The following is a 16250-nucleotide window of genomic DNA, read 5'->3' as shown; positions in this document are numbered from 1 at the left end:
ACCACTGATGCTATGCCATTCAAGAAAACGGAGCCAACTAAAACATTCATAATATGTAAAATGTATGTGATTTCAAGTGATCATGGAGAGTCACTTGTTTGGAATATTAAGTTGAGAAAATTAAGCATTTTTTTGTTGTTGTTTCCTTTTTTTTTTTTTTTTTTTGAGATGGAGTCTTGCTCTGTTGCCCAGGCGGGAGTGCAATGTCACGATCTTGGCTTACTGCAACCTCTGCCTCCTGGGTTCAAGCAATTCTCCTGCCTCAGTCTCCCGAGTAGCTGGGATTACAGGCATGTGCCACCATGTCCTGCTAATTTTTGTATATTTAGTAGAGATGGGGTTTCGCCATGTTGGCCAGGCTGGTCTTGAACTCCTGACCTCATGATCCGCCCACCTTAGCCTCCCAAAGTGTTGGGATTACAGGTGTGAGCCACCGCACCCAGCCCCAATGTTTTATAGAACAATGGGATATAATTATGAAAGTAAAAATTAAATTGAACTTTTAAAAAGTTTATGTCTGCTTTTTCTTAATTTGCAAAGAAAAAATGGAAAATTTGTGGAAATCTCTCCTAGGACACTTGTATTTGGTAATATAATAGAGTCAACAACAATAAACACCTGTATTTCATTAAATCTAATGCTAGGCTGATGCTAGGCTGATATGATGATACCACTGATGCTAGGCTGATATGATGAAACTATGATAAAATGGTTTTTTTTTTTTATCACTTACTGTTTGCTTATATTAATTGAGTGTTCTTTTTATTTACACATAGTTTTTTTTCCATTATGTATCACTTGTGTGCATCCTTAAAAAGAAAAATATATACAGGAGACTATTATCCTAAGTAAAGTAACTCAGGAATGGAAAACCAAACATTGCATTTCTCCTAAGTGGGAGCTAAGCTATGAGGATGCAGAGGCATAAGAATGACACAATGGGCTTTGGGGACTTGGGGAAAGATGGGAAGGGGATGAGGGATAAGAGACTACAAATCAGGTTCAGTGTATACTGCTCGGGTGATGGGCGCACCAAAATCTCACAAATCACCACTAAATAACTTACTCATGTACCCAAATACCACTTGTTTCCCCCAAACTTATGGAAATAAAAAAATTAAAATAGAGGAAAATTTATACAAAATAAATTTGGTATGCTATTCCTCGGATTCCTTCATATTCAGAGTTTAATTCTTGTAAATCACTTTTTGAATTCAGAGCCATCAGTGTTCATGGTTTTCCTTATAATATTGTCGTTTGTGCCGGGCGCGGTGGCTCAAGCCTGTAATCCCAGCACTTTGGGAGGCTGAGACGGGTGGATCACGAGGTCAGGAGATCGAGACCATCCTGGCTAACACGGTGAAACCCCGCCTCTACTAAAAAATACAAAAAACTAGCCGGGCGCGGTGGCGGGCGCCTGTAGTCCCAGCTACACGGGAGGCTGAGGCAGGAGAATGGCGTAAACCCGGGAGGCGGAGCTTGCAGTGAGCTAAGATCCGGCCACTGCACTCCAGCCTGGGCGACAGAGTGAGACTCCATCTCAAAAAAAAAAAAAATAATAATAATAATAATAATAATATTGGCATTTGTGCATAAAAATGTTGGTATGTAGCATTTCTTTAAAACATGTTCCACTATTGCCTTCGGGGATTTCTTTCAATTTACTTACGCTTCTTCAACATGTTTTTGTGTATACATACGTGCAGGCAGTGACAACTGTCAAGACTGCAGCCTGGCTGACCACGATTATTTCAGTTGTCTATTGCTGTATAACAAACCACTGCAGACCTTCATATCTTATAATACTAACGATCATTTATTTTGCTTAGGAGTCTGATTTGGGCAGGGTTCAGCAAGGAAGCCTCATCTGTGCTCCAGATAGCGTGAGGCAGGCAGCTCTACTAAAGGCTAGTGGACCTGCTTCCAAGATGGCACTCACTCATACTACTTGCAGGTTGGTGCTGGCTGTTAGCTGGGACCTCAACCAGATCTGAGAAGCAGGGGCAGAGCTCACCACATGGCATAGGGTTTCTGAGCATGGTGGCCAGGTTCCAAGGGTGAGCATCCCAGGAAAACACCAGGCAGAAGCCATCTTGTTTTATTAATGACCTAGCTTCATAATTTACTTAGCATCACTTTGCCACACTCTATTAGTTGAGGCAATCACAACCTCCTATCCCAAGTTCAAGGGCAGAGGACATAAATTCTACTTCCTTTTTCTGTGTGTGTGTGTGTGAGAGAGAGAGAGAGAGAGAAAGAGAAAGAGAGAGAGACAAGGTCTTACTCTGTTGCTATGCTGCCCAGGCTGGAGTGCAGTGGTGCCATCATAGCTCACTGCAGCCTCGACCTGGGCTTAAGGAATCCTTCCACCTCAGCTACCAGAGTAGCTGGGACTACAGGTGTGTGCTGCCACGCCCAGCTACATTTTTAAAATTTTTTGTGGAGATGAAGTAAATTCTACTTTTTGATGGGGTCTTGACTAGGTTCCGAAAAAGCATGTGAACTGGTTGTGGTGGCTCATGCCTGGAATCCCAGCACTTTGGAATGCCAGGGCAGGTGGATCACCTGAGGTCAGAAGTTTGAGACCAGTCTGGCCAACATGGTGAAACCCCGTCTCCACTAAAAATACAAAAATTAGCTGGGCGTGGTCGTACACCCCTGTAATCCCAGTTACTTGGGAGGCTGAGGTGGGAGAATTGCTTGAACCTGGGAGGTGAAGGCGTGTAGTGAGCTGAGATCATGCCACTGGACTCCAGCCTGTGCGACAGAGTGAGACCCTGTCTCAAGAAAAAAAAAAAAGCATGTGAGACTTTGACATACTGTGGCTAATTTTAGAAAAGACAATCTGGTGCAGTGATTATAAGATTCATCCTAATTTCAAAGATGCATGAATGGACAGAAGGATGTTCTCATTCAAATTGATGAAATGCATTGCTTCAAATGCAGATACTCCTATTCCACCCATCGACATACACCCCTCCCTGCCCCTAATTTGTTGCAGACACGACTAATCAATCATGCCACTCATTCTCCCTGAGCCTCACAAGCTTTATGACACTCTGCTAGGAGCCACTACCAACTGCTGGCAAGTGAGATAAAAAGTATTTACTCTCCTGAATCTACAGAGTGAAAAACAGGTAGCCTCCTGGACCAGGAGTCACTGGACACCCCTCTCCCCCAGCCCGTGGCTTTGTGTTTCAGTATGCCAGGAAATAATGAGGCTCTCCAGCACTAGACCTTATAAACCAAACTGATGCAAAAACCAAAATGGCGCTTCATTCATATGTAGTGAGGGATGAACCCTTAGGTGCCAAAATGCCTGGGTTTGCCAACTGAGAACCTTCTTCATGTCCATTTATCTGAGATTCTGTGTAATTGTTTTGAAGTCTTTCTGTGAGAGTGGAATTAGAGACAGGTGTTGACAGTATTTAGAATAATGCATCCAGGCCTTAGTGAAGCCTAAAAAAAAAAAAAAAACCAGTCTCAGAACCATGAAGCTCTAGGCTATTGTGCACTTTTTACTGCAAATATGTTTCCATTCTTTAACTTTGCTGGGTGTGGTGGTAAATTGTAGACTGTTTTAGTAAGGGATTTCTGGAATAATTCTCATGGGAGTGGCGGGGAACCTTCCAGGGAAATGCTACTTTGTAATGACTTTTTTTTTTTTTCTTTTGACCACCAGACTGTCCTCTAAAGTAAGTGAGACATGCAGGCTTCAGATATGAAGCTGGCTTGTGCAACCTGATTATAACATAGCAGTCTGCAATCAGGTGCTATGGCTCGTTTGAAAAATATGTGGGCAATTGGCTTTTAGCTATGTTTTTGTTGCTGTTGTTATTATTTAGTTTTTATTTCATAATCATAAACTTAACTCTGCAATTCATCCAGCTAGGCATGGAAGGGAATAAGGAAGGCATGGAAGGGAATAAGGAAAGCATGGAGGGCCGGGCGCAGTGGCTCAAGCCTGTAATCCCAGCACTTTGGGAGGCCGAGACGGGCGGATCACGAGGTCAGGAGATCGAGACCATCCTGACTGACACGGTGAAACCCCGTCTCTACTAAAAAATACAAAAAAAAACTAGCCGGGCGAGGTGGCGGGCGCCTGTAGTCCCAGCTACTCAGGAGGCTGAGGCAGGAGAATGACGTGAACCCGGGAGGCGGAGCTTGCAGTGAGCTGAGATCTGGCCACTGCACTCCAGCCTGGGCCACAGAGCGAGACTCCGTCTCAAAAAAAAAAAAAAAAAAAAAAGGAAAGCATGGAACTGCAGCAAGAGCACAAAGATTCTAGGATACTATGAGCAAGTGGGGTGGAAGGGTGCTCTCCTGAGCTATAGAAGGAATGGTCTGGTGGTTAAGACAAAACATGAGTCACACTGATTAGAGATGTCCACAGTCAGCAATGGTGATCTTGCTGGTCTTGCCGTTCCTGGACCGAGAGCGCTCCATGGCCTCCACAATCTTCATGCCTTCTTTCACCTTGCCAAAGACCACATGCTCGCCATCCAACCACTCAGTCTTGGCAGTGCAGATGAAAAACTGGGAACCGTCTGTGTTGGGCCCAGCATTTGCTATGGACAAGATGCCAGAACCTCTGTGTTCTAGGATGAAGTTCTCGTCATCAAATTTCTCCCCATAGATGGACCGGTGCCATTATGGTGTGTGAAGTCACCACCCTGACACATAGACCCTGGAATAATTCTGTGAAAGCAGGAACCCTTATACCCAAATCCTTTCTCTCCAGTGCTCAGAGCACAGAAGTTTTCTGCTGTCTTTGAAATATTGTCTGCAAACAGCTCGATGGAGATGCGGCCCGAGGGCTCACCGTCAATGGCGATTTTGAAGAACACGGTGGAGATGACCATGGCTGGTAGTACTGGGCTCCTGGCGGCGTCAGCATCTGTTAGCTATGTTTTTTAAAAGGCGGGTTGGTTACACTTACCCAGGAAGCCTCTATCTCTGAATGTCTGGCCACTCTCACTGTGTTGTGGAGCCCCACCTCCCTGCTTTGGATGAGACTAGACTGCCAGGCACCATTCTCAGGGCCATACCCAGCCGTCCCAATAAAATGGGGCCTAATGCTGCTCTTCTGAGAGCTTGGGGGCACTGGGCCCATGCTGCCCTCAGACTTATCAGGACCTGCTGACAGAAGTCCTGTCCCATGTCCAACCAGCTGAGGACTCAGAGCTGCTAGGACAATGTCCTCTGTTATTCCACCCTAAGTACCTGCATATTGCCTGGAGTGGTGAGAAATTCTTTAACCATCAGTTTTCCCTACCAGGTTTAGGATGAACAAGTGGCAGTATGAAAACTCTGTGAATCTTTGTCACTGTGTAGGGATCTAGAGGCTAAACCCTTGTCCTCAACTCCAGAACCAGAAAAATGGTTGTTAGTAGAACAGCACAGAGGAAGCAGATGCAGATTATCCTCACAGTGCCATGGCCATGAATGCAGTTGTCCATAGGTTTTGTATATTTTACATCAAACATCAAGCTTGAATGAAGGAACAGGATTTTGTGTTTTTAACTTAGAGCATAAGAGGAGATTCTAGGTAAACGGGCTGTGACCAAATACAGCTGCATTTATATAGTCATGGATCAATTTTATGAAGTATTCTTTAACAACTGAGCTTTGCTTATGGTGTTCTGATCCAGCTCTATCCCTAAGCCAACTTAAAACCAGATCACTCAGCAATACCCTTTATACAACACTTTTTTTAAAAAATTTTAATTGAGATTGAGTCTCACTGTGTCACCCAGGAAGAGTGCAGTGGCATGATCTCAGCTCACCGCAACCTCCGCCTCCTGGGTTCAAGCACTTCTCCCACCTCAGGCTCCCAAGTAGCTGGGATTACAGGCATGTGCCACCACGCGCAGCTAATTTTTTTATTTTTAGTAGGGATGGGGTTTTGCCATGTTGGCCAGGCTAGTCTCAAACTCCTCACCTCAAGTGATCTGCCTGCCTTGGCCTCCCAAAGTGCTGGAATTATAAGCATGAGCCACTGCCCCTGGCCCCTTTATACAACATTTAATAAATGTTGGGCCAGGCACAGTGGCTTATGCTTGTAATCCTAGCACTTTGGGAGGCCAGGAGTTCAAGACCAGCCTGGGCAACATAGTGAGACACTTGTCTCTACAGAAAATTTTTTTTAAAAAAGTAGCTGGGTGTGGTACCACAGCTTATAGTCCCAGCTGCTTGGGAGGCTGAGGCAGGAGGATCACTTGAGCCCAGGAGGTTGAAGCTGCAGTGAGTGGTGACCGTGCCACTGCACTCCAGTCTGAGCAAAATGAGAGACCCTGTCTCAAAAACAAATAAATAAATAAATAAATGAAAATGTTGATTGGTGATTAAAATGATAAGTAATTAGAAAAAAAAGTCCATCTGAACCCCTGGCCTGTTTTCTGAAGGCATTGTTATTGATTAGGGTTAGGTTGAGCTGCAAGTAACTGAAAACCCAAAATATACCTTTTTTTTTTTTATGTCTCTCATCAAAATCTAGGTAAGCAGTCTGGGCTGCTCTAGTGGCTCCACAGTGACCAGGGACCTGCTGCCCTGTGTCTTCTTCCCCCGCCATTCTCATGGAACAGTGTGCCTGTTCCAGTTGAACCATCACATCCACATTCCAGACAGCAGAAAAGTAGGAAAAGTAAGAAAAAGAACATCTTGCCACTTTGAAGAACACTTTTGCTTATATCCATTGATCATGATTTGGTCCTGTGTTCACACCTATCACAGTGAGACTGAGAAGAATAAACCTGATTGTGTGCAATCATATACCCGGCCAGCGTTTGGGAGTTCTGGTACTGAGGAAGCAGGGAAATGGATGTTGGGAGGGGTAGCTGGATTCTGCTGTGGCCTGACAGAGCCGTCAAACACAGCCCTCCTGGCTGCTCCTCCCATGAGGTGACAACTAGGGCGCGACCAATGCGTGCTTCTTTAGGCCAGAGCTGGGTCCTGGCACCCAATACTCCTTTTTGGCAATTGTATCTTCTCCATCAGCTGTTGTAAACCAGACACCGTGGAATCCCTTGGTTTTTTAAGTTACTTTTATTATCCTTTATGTGCATCAATGAAAGCCCAGCCCAGTACAAAAATAGGAAAGGAAAACTCCCCCTAAACACTCAAATGGATCTTTCATACTACATTTCTTTTCTTGCGAATTTATTTTTACTTAATAACTTTTTTCGAATCCCAAATACCTTTTCCACTCAAGGTCAGTACAAAGTCACACGCAGTAGAACATGAACGGCGCAGCTTACCTCATGCGTGTCCATAAACTCACCAAAGGAGCTTGAAGGGGGAACAGTGTCTTTATGATCCGGCGTGTCTTGGTACCTGCTTAAAATCACTTTTGCTTGTGATTTAGCTGGATACACTTTGTATATATACATGAAAAAATATATATATATTTTTTTCTGGGAATGTCTAAGGACTGTTCAACACACAAAATGATTTCATCCTTTTTTGAATGAGAACAGCCCAAAAGTTTCTGGCAAATACACAGAGTTCGTGAGCCATGAAATTCAATTATGTCGTGGTACATCAGGTCCGCCTCTTCTCGACTTGCAGTGGATTTTCTTCCTCTGTGAAGGAGGCCCTCCTCCAGCCGCGCGTTCGGAACCCCAGGCCGTCCTTGTAACTGAAGACCCAGTGGTGCGCTGCCCCCTTGTGGGAGATGTGGGCATTGCAGACCTTTCATCACAAGGACACGGAATTTGTCTTTCAAATGCGGCTGGAAAAATCTGTCCTTTTTTAATTCCCAGGAGGCACGCAAGCCAAATTGGACCTTGAGAAAAACATTATCTTACAGAAATGGCTTCCAATAAAAAATGTGATTGTGTTTATGAAAAAAACCCACTTCGTATATAACAGCACTGCATAGCATGCCTATGCTTGTTTTTGCAGAATGGGTTTTTTAACCAAAAGTTGGATCGTTAGCTTTATTATAGATTCAGTCTTACTGGTAGCATCACAAGGCTGACTTCCAAGAGAAAATATTTGGCTTTTTATAAAGTGAGGAACTATTTTGTAAAGTAAATAGTACATGCCTCTATCTTCCACCAACCATTTATTCTGTAAGTTCTGATTTTAATGAAGTATTTCTCAGAGTAAGGACTTCTTTATACCATCACTAAACTTCCTGCAGGAATTTTAGAATTTCTCCCCATCTTCTTTGCTTTCCAGATTCACGTGGGATATAGCTACTTTTTTTTTTTTTTGACACGGAGTTTTACTCTTGTTGCCCAGGCTGGAGTGCAATGGCGCAATCTCGGCTCAATGCAACCTCTGCCTCCCAGGTTCAAGCAGTTCTCCTGCCTCAGCCTCCCGAGTAGCTGGGATTACAGGCATCCGCCACCATGCCCGGCTAATTTTGCATTTTTGGGAGAGACGGGGTTTCTCTGTGTTGGTCAGACTGGTCTCGAACTCCCGACCTCAGGTGATCTGCCTGCCTTGGATTACAGGCATGAACCACCGTGCCCAGCCATATAGCCACTGTTTTTAAAAGCTATTTCTGCACTACCAAGTTAGTGAGTAGCAGCCCTCCACCTGCTCACCTTTGGCTTATGGACCATGCAGCTAAAAGAAGCAACACAAAATAAACTGTGGTCAAAAGAGACTCACAGTTCTCCCTCACACAGGAGGCTGAAGACACTCACACTTCCTCCTTTTAAGTCTTCAACTTTTCTTCTTTATCACGCCCAAGGCTTTCATGGTCAGAAAAACGTCAGTGCTGGAAGAGGCCTTCGAGAACTCTGCTCTCAATTTCTGCATTTGAAGACGGACGCAGACCCTCATCTCCTGACCCGTCATCCAGTGCTGTTCTCCTGCACCTCCCTGAGGAGTCGCTCAACACTCCAATCCCTCCAAGAAGCTGGGGTGCCTCTCAATTTAACAAGCCAGAAACCGAGAACTCTATGCAAACAACACCACTGCTCAGAGGTGATAAGGGTAAGCAAATAAACCCCCAGGGAGAAACAGAAGCAGAGTTTTGGCTCTCACCACCCTGTAGATAAACAAGTGTTTGATCTGGGCTGAGCACCTGCCTTATCTGGTGAGAGATAACATTCACACTCAGAGGGGGTCTGTGCTTGCAGCCAACAGGTTTGGAATCCTGTTGAGCACTGACCTGGCCAGCACGGCACAGGGACTGAACTAGGGCTCAGGAACGAGGGACCAGGGGAAATTTTGTTACCACCCAGGGGGAAAGAGAGGGTCTTCCTGCACTCCTAAGAGCTCGTAGGCTAACGGGCCCTAAGAAAACAGACAGAGAAGCCTCAGCTAGGGGAGTCCTGATGGCCACAGTCCCCACGAATGCACTATGGGCCACTTAGGGCATGTTTTATAATCTGCTCCATGAAGCTTCCTAGGAAGAATGTCAGAAGCCTTATTTTCTTGCTCACTGTTGAGGTTACGGAAGCTAAAGAAAGCAGTGTATGCCAGGCGTGGTGGCTCACGCCTGTAATCCCATCACTTTGGGAGGCCAAGGCAGGTGGATCACTTGAGGCCAGGAGTTTGAGACCAGCCTGGCCAACATGGTGAAACCCCATCTCATACAAAAAATTAGCTGCATGTGGTGGCACATGCCTGTAGTCCCAGCTACTCAGGAGGCTGAGGCAGGAGAATCGCTTGAACCTGGGAGGCAGAGGTTGCAGTGAGCCAAGATCACGCCACTGCACTCCAGCCCGGATGACAGAGTGAGACTCCATCTCCAAAAAAAGGAAAAGAAAAAGAAGGCAGTGAGGAGTAAACTCAGAGGGAAACAAGTGGCCTGTCTCTAGAGTCTTGATCAGGATCACCTTTTGAACATGATAATGTTGACAATAAGAGTAATAATAATAGCTGCTAATATTTGTGGAGCGCTTACTATATTGTTTCTCATATGTTATATTTTTAAATCCCCACCACAAAACTCTGGGGTAAGTGCTATCGTTTGTTGTTGTTGTTTTGAGATGGAGTCACTGTGTTGCCCAGGCTGGAGTGCAGTGGCATGATCTCAGCTCACTCCAACCTCCACTACCCCGGTTCAAGTGATGCTCCTGCCTCAGCCTCTCGAGTAGCCGGGATTACAGGTGTTAGCCACCATGTCCGGCTAATTTTTGTATTTTTAGTAGAGATGGGGTTTCACCATGTTGGCCAGGCTGGTCTTGAATTCCTAACCTCAGGTGATCCACCAGCCTTGGCCTCCCAAAGTGCTAGGATTACAGGCATGATAATAAACTCTTAACCTCACCATTTTTGTATAGAAGTAGAGGTTGTCAGAGCACTTTTTCCCTTTATTTTGCTACTTGGGCTTAAGGATGAAAGTCCTATCACAAACTGTTGTCACAGTGAATATTGGCATTTGGAAGGGTGCTGGGGAGAACAGGGAGAGAGCACAGGAGCCTGAAAGGGGAGGAGAGGGAAGGGATTTCCACACTCTCGCCACAGCCTGTTACTGTCTCCGTGGCAGCAGAGCAGCAGGTTGCCTCCCCATGTCCACTCTCCCCTCTCACCTCAACAACAGGAGCCCATTTTAATCACAGCACAGAATAAAGACTATATTTCCCAGTCTCCCTATCAGCAAGGTGTGGACACTGTGGAGCATGAAGATGGGCCTATTGTCCAGAGGGGTAAAAACAAAAGCATAAGGAGTCTGTCGCTGGTGATTTGGGAGCCACCATACCTGCCCGAGGCTGTTTACCTTGACAACTTTGACAATAGACAAAAATACTTGTTTCTTGTTTAAGCCAATGAGAGGTTAGGCTTTGCCTTGTATGCGTGGATGACTGTCTTCCTCCATTTTGTGATGCTATTAAAGAATACCTGAGGCTGGATAATTTATAAAAGAAAGACGTTTATTTAGCTCATAGTGCTGCTGGCTGAGAAGTTCGAGGACACAGCCCTGCTTTCTGGTGAGGGCCCTTATTCATGCTGCCTCCCAAGATGGTGGAGAAGGTCAAAGGGGAAGCAGACACACGAGAAGAGAGGGAAAGCCGAAGGGCTCCTGACTTTATAACAACCCACTCTCAGGGGAATGATTCCATCCGCATGAGAACTAATTCAGTCTCACAAGAGACAGAGCTCACTACTGGGAGAAGAGCACCAAGCCATTTATGAGGGATCCACCGCTATCACCCAGACACTTCCCACTGGACCCAATACCCCAACAGCACCGCATCAGGGCTCAAATTGCAACATGAGCTTTGGTTGCAACCATATCTAAACCAACCATATCTAAACCATAGCAGACACCTAATCCTAACTACTAGCTACTCACTTGTAAAAATTTTTAAAGAGGCGAAACAGGCTCAGTAAAAGTAAGTAACTGTCCAAAGACATGCAACTATGACCTGGCAGCATTCGGTTTTGAATCTGTCTGTCTGATCCAAGACTTCATATTTCCAGCATAGTCTGTACTAACAAATGTAATTGGAACATGCGTGTATGTGGTGCTTTATAATTTGTAAGTATTTTCTTATATATTATGGAATGTGTACAGTTGGAATTTTTTGGCTGCAAGCAACAGAAATAGACTCTGAATAACTTACATGGAAGAGGACTCTTAGGAAGATTTAGGGTAGTAAATTAGTCAGATATCAATTAGAGAAGCAAAGCACTAGGGATTTCTTTTTCTTTTCTTTTCTTTCTTTCTTTTTTTTTTTTTTTTTTTTAGGCAGAGTCTTGCTTCTTCACCCAGGCTGAAATGCAATGGCGCCATCTTGGCTCACTGCAACCTCCACCTCCCAGGTTCAAGCAATTCTCCTGCCTCAGCCTCCCAAGTAGCTGTGATTACAGGCATGTGCCAGCACCCCTGGCTAATTTTTGTATTTTTAGTAGAGATGGGGTTTCACCATGTTGGCCAGGCTGGTCTCAAACTCCTGACCTCAAGTGATCCACCCACCTTGGCTGCCCAAAGTGCTGGGATTACAGGTGTGAGCCACCGCAACCGGCCTCTTTCTTTTTTTTTTTTTTTTTAATAACATAATGGGTATTTACTATAGTACTTCTCATCAGGAGGATGTTACTCAGTTAATATAAAGTTGTTTTCTTAACATTAAATCTCTTTTCTATGTCAATGTCTATAGTGTTTTTTCTGTTTTTTTAAATTATTTATTTTTATTTTTTTATTTTTATTTTTTGAGATGGGGTCTTGCTCTGTAGCCCAGGCTGGAGTGGTGCAGTGGTGCAATCTCGGCTCACTGCAAGTTCCACCTCTCAGATCCGGGTCCCAGTTCAAGCAATTCTCCTGCCTCAGCCTCCCGAGTAGCTGAGATTACAGGTGTATGCCACCATGCCCAGCTAATTATTGTATTTTTAGTAGAGACGGGGTTTCACCATGTTGGCCAGGATGGTCTTGAACTCCTGAGCTCATGATCCACCCACCTTGGCTTCCCAAAGTGCTGGGATTACAGGCATGAGCCACTGTGCCCGGCCTATAGTGTTTTTTTTTTTTTTTTTAAATATTAAATCTTTTCTGCATTTCATTTCAATATTAGATACACTGAATACATTTTTCTTTTTTTTTTTTTTGGGATGGAGTCTCGCTCTGTTACCCAGGCTGGAGTGCAGTGGCACGATCCCGGCTCACTGCAACCTCCGCCTCCCAGGTTCAAGCCATTCTCCTGCCTCAACCTTCTGTGTAGCTGGTACTACAGGCACCTGCCACCACGCTCGGCTAATTTTTTTTTTTTTTTGTATTTTTAGTAGAGACAGGGTTTCGTCGTGTTAACCAGGATGATCTCAATCTCGTGACCTCGTGATCTGCCCGCCTCAGCCTCCCAAAGTGCTGGGATTACAGGTGTGAGCCACCGTGCATAGCCCTTAAATACATTTTTCTAAACATTTTTTTCCCCAGAGATAGAAGTTTCCCTTTTTGGCTGACTATCTGATATTTAAATACAATATTACCTCGAAAGACAACAAAACAAAAATCTAATAAAAATATGGAGAAAAGACTCCTCAACGAATCAGGAGGCAGCGATTATAACTGAACAGTGATGGTTTCCTAAGATTCTGGGCAAGAACTTCCTTCTTCCTATTTCACATGCTTTGAGAAGTCTAAAACTATGAAATATTACTTGTGTCAATTTCAGCCATCTTACTTCTTTGACTTCCTTTCTAAACAGCAAATACAAATTATAGGCTGCCTTTTTTCTGCACATTATTTGTTGTAAAGAAAACATTTTTTAAAATTTTTATATATGTATCTGTTTGTTCCCATTTCGGGGAAACAATGAAGAATGTAAAACTCCCTTATTTACTGATTCTTGGAAACTGTCAGACACCAAAGCTCAGGTTTAGCCTCAATAGCACAAAGGTTTTCAGGGTGAGGTTTGATTCAGTAAGCCCTTCAAAGTCACATCTGTCCATATCTCTTTTCTGCATATACCTTCAAGCAAGCATAGATGCCTGTAATGCTGAGAACCACACCTATCAAGAGAGTGATTGCATCGTTGGCTTCTACTGCTTCGACAACAGGCAGCATCAAAGGCGTGACATGAGAACTAAGGACAACTGTGTTGAAACTGAGGTCATGATGTTGGAATCTTGAGGGCTGAAGGTTCCAAAGACATGGTGTATAGAATTCTATTTGACTTGAAATTTTCCCTTCCTGGAGCTCCGAATGCTGTAGTTTAGAGGTTCCACATGGCACTGCCTTCCAGGAAGCAGCGTAACAGGAATCAGCACTAGGGACTTCTTACCAGGATTTGATCTTACCCATCCGTGGGAGCTGCTGACGCAGTCTCTGTAAGGCTCTTGCCCTCGGGTCTGATGCTGAACTTGCAGTCCGCAGGGCAGGCAGCTGGGTCAGAGAGATGCGGTGAACAAGAACAAGCTGGAAACCACCCGCTGGAGACCGTGAGGAGGGACTGAAACCGTGCCTCTGATTTGGGTGGCATGGGTCTCCTGCAGAAGTCAGGATCCTTCATCACAGAGCTCAGCAGACCTGTCTGGCTCAGAAGTCGGGAAAGCTGAAGGAGGATCCTGAGAAGGGTAGAGCAGCTACAGGCCCAGCCCCTGCCTCCTGCTGACGCGGTGAGCCAGTGGAAAGTGACAAGGTGTGCAAGCTACAAAAACTGCTGCCACTTCACTTCCACCCTGCAAATCTCACACCAGGAGCTTCTACATGGCCCACCCTAACTGGAAACATACAGGAAAGCGAATTCTGGGAAATGTAATTCAACCTTGCCAGGTTGGCATTTATAAAGCCACCTCGGGTAGCATGTGGAACTGAGGAGAAAGCTCAAGATTCAGGTTTTGGACAGGAAAGAAAGCAAAGAAGCTCAGGAGTTCGGTGTGGCAGATGGGCACTCATGCTCTACGTCTTTGAATTACCTCCAACTGAATTTCCTCCTTGTGCTGCTCAAATTCCCAGGGCAGAGGCCAGGTGGCTCTTGTGGGTCATGTACTTACTCCTTGGCCGGGGGAGGGTGGACACTTGGTTGACTGTCCAATATCATTGCACGCAATGGGGGAATGCTGGTCCCCCAAAGGGAAATCAAAGCACTGTCATGAGAGTGAGGGAAGTGGATGCTGGGCAGACAGACATGATGAATGCTTACTGCCCTGTGAATGCTACAGAATAGGGAGGCAGGAGGCATTGAAAGCAAATTTCTTTGCTGCTCAGGTCAGCTTCTAGCCTTACTCTGAAGTCAAGCTTTTGGAGAGTGAAGACAACATCTTTCTCATGCTTTTCCCAATGCCTAATCATGACAAAGGACTGAAGTTTAGGGTGAAGACAGCAAAGCAGCCCCAGAATCAGGGCTTCTAGTTACCACTCTTCCTTCTGTCAGGGGTGCATGTGTGTGTGTGTGTGTGTGTGTGTGTGTGTGTGTGTATGCACATGCAATTTCTAGAAGGGTACAAAACGTTTCAGATGATCAGAGTGACTCCCTAGAGGCTACCACCTACTGCTTTAGGTTTGGTGTAACTCTGCAATTCTGTATGTTCAATCAATTGATATTTATCAAAGATGGATTAAGAAGCTGTGTAGTGTAATAATTAAGTCTGGGCTCTGAAGCCCAGAATGCCTGAGTTAAAATCCTAATTCTACCACTTCCTAGCCTGTTGAGGAAGTTCCTCAACCGTTTTATGCCTTGATTTCCTCATCTGTAAAATAGGGGTAATGATCATAGTTACCTCACAGATTTGTTGTGAGGATTTAATGATTAGTGCACATAGTGGTCTTAGGCTTGTGTCTGGTGCACAGGATGTGCTCAACACAAATTTAGTTACTATTTCCCAACATTACTTCAGGATCTGCAGAAGGGTGGGAAACAATCTCTGATTTTGAAGAACTTAAAACTTAATCGAAGAGACAAGAGCAACATATGGAAACAAGAGCCAACAACTGTGGCATTAAGTGTTAAATTGTGTGGTTCCAACATATACAGAAATCAAGAAGGGGGCAGAGCAGTGCAGGACGCGGAAGCTAAGGAAGGCTGGACAGAGGGGGAAGAAGCCTTGGCCTGGGGTGGAGGGATGGTGGGACAGGCCAGGGGAGATCACTTGGAGTGAAGATGTTGATGATGGGAGTGCATGTGGCATGTTGGGAGAAAGAGAGACGCTGATCACAGAGAAAGAGGCTGTGATTGTGTCAGTAATGACTTTTTGGCTTCGAGACACAGGAACCCAACTCACATTGAGTTAATACAAAAAGAGGAGGTGTGAAACCATGAAGTGCAGGGATAAATTACCTTCTGGCATGCTGAATGAAACACGAAAAGCTCAGATCATGCTTCCAGGGCAGTGTCTGTTAGAGTCTTGGATCTCTTTCCTCTGGGTTGACTGTATTCTCAGGCAGGCTTTCCCTCCATGGTGGCAAAAGTGACTGGGTGTATATCATCCCAGCTGAACAACCCCAGTGGGCAGAGAACAATTTCCCCTCCATCAGTTCCTGCAAAGGCCTTGGGATTGAGGCTCATGGGCCTGGCTGGGTCACCAGCCCATCCTTGAGCTAATTGTGACAGTCAGGGAGGATGGGTGCTCTCATTATTCAGGCCCAATCATCAGCCCACAAATTTCAAACAACAGAGAGGGTATTGAGGTAGTTCCCACAGCAAAGTCAGGCTGCCACCATGAGAAGGGGAACTGACACTGGGCAGGCAAGAACAGCAGATGCCTTTGGAGGACTCAGTCCCAGCCCAGCTCTTCATGAGCTCTAGATCTTTGGACAAGTCATTCAACCTTTGCAGGCCTCTACCTGTAACCCGAAAAACGGGCGATAGAGAGTCTGCCAATCAAACAGGATAAGGTCTGCATAAGCTCTCTGA

At 45.1% G+C, this 16250-nt stretch overlaps 1 pseudogene; it reads right to left on the bottom strand.

Moving 5' to 3' along the window:
• Positions 1–13333: 13333 nt before the first annotated feature.
• On the bottom strand, positions 13334–13512 carry LOC112604752 (annotated as a pseudogene).
• Positions 13513–16250: the final 2738 nt, after the last annotated feature.

Source organism: Theropithecus gelada, chromosome 13 (genome assembly GCF_003255815.1).
Source record: "Theropithecus gelada isolate Dixy chromosome 13, Tgel_1.0, whole genome shotgun sequence".
Classification (NCBI taxonomy): domain Eukaryota; kingdom Metazoa; phylum Chordata; class Mammalia; order Primates; family Cercopithecidae; genus Theropithecus; species Theropithecus gelada.
The sequence above is the reverse complement of the archived record's forward strand: the minus strand, read 5'-3'. Positions and strand labels throughout refer to the sequence as shown.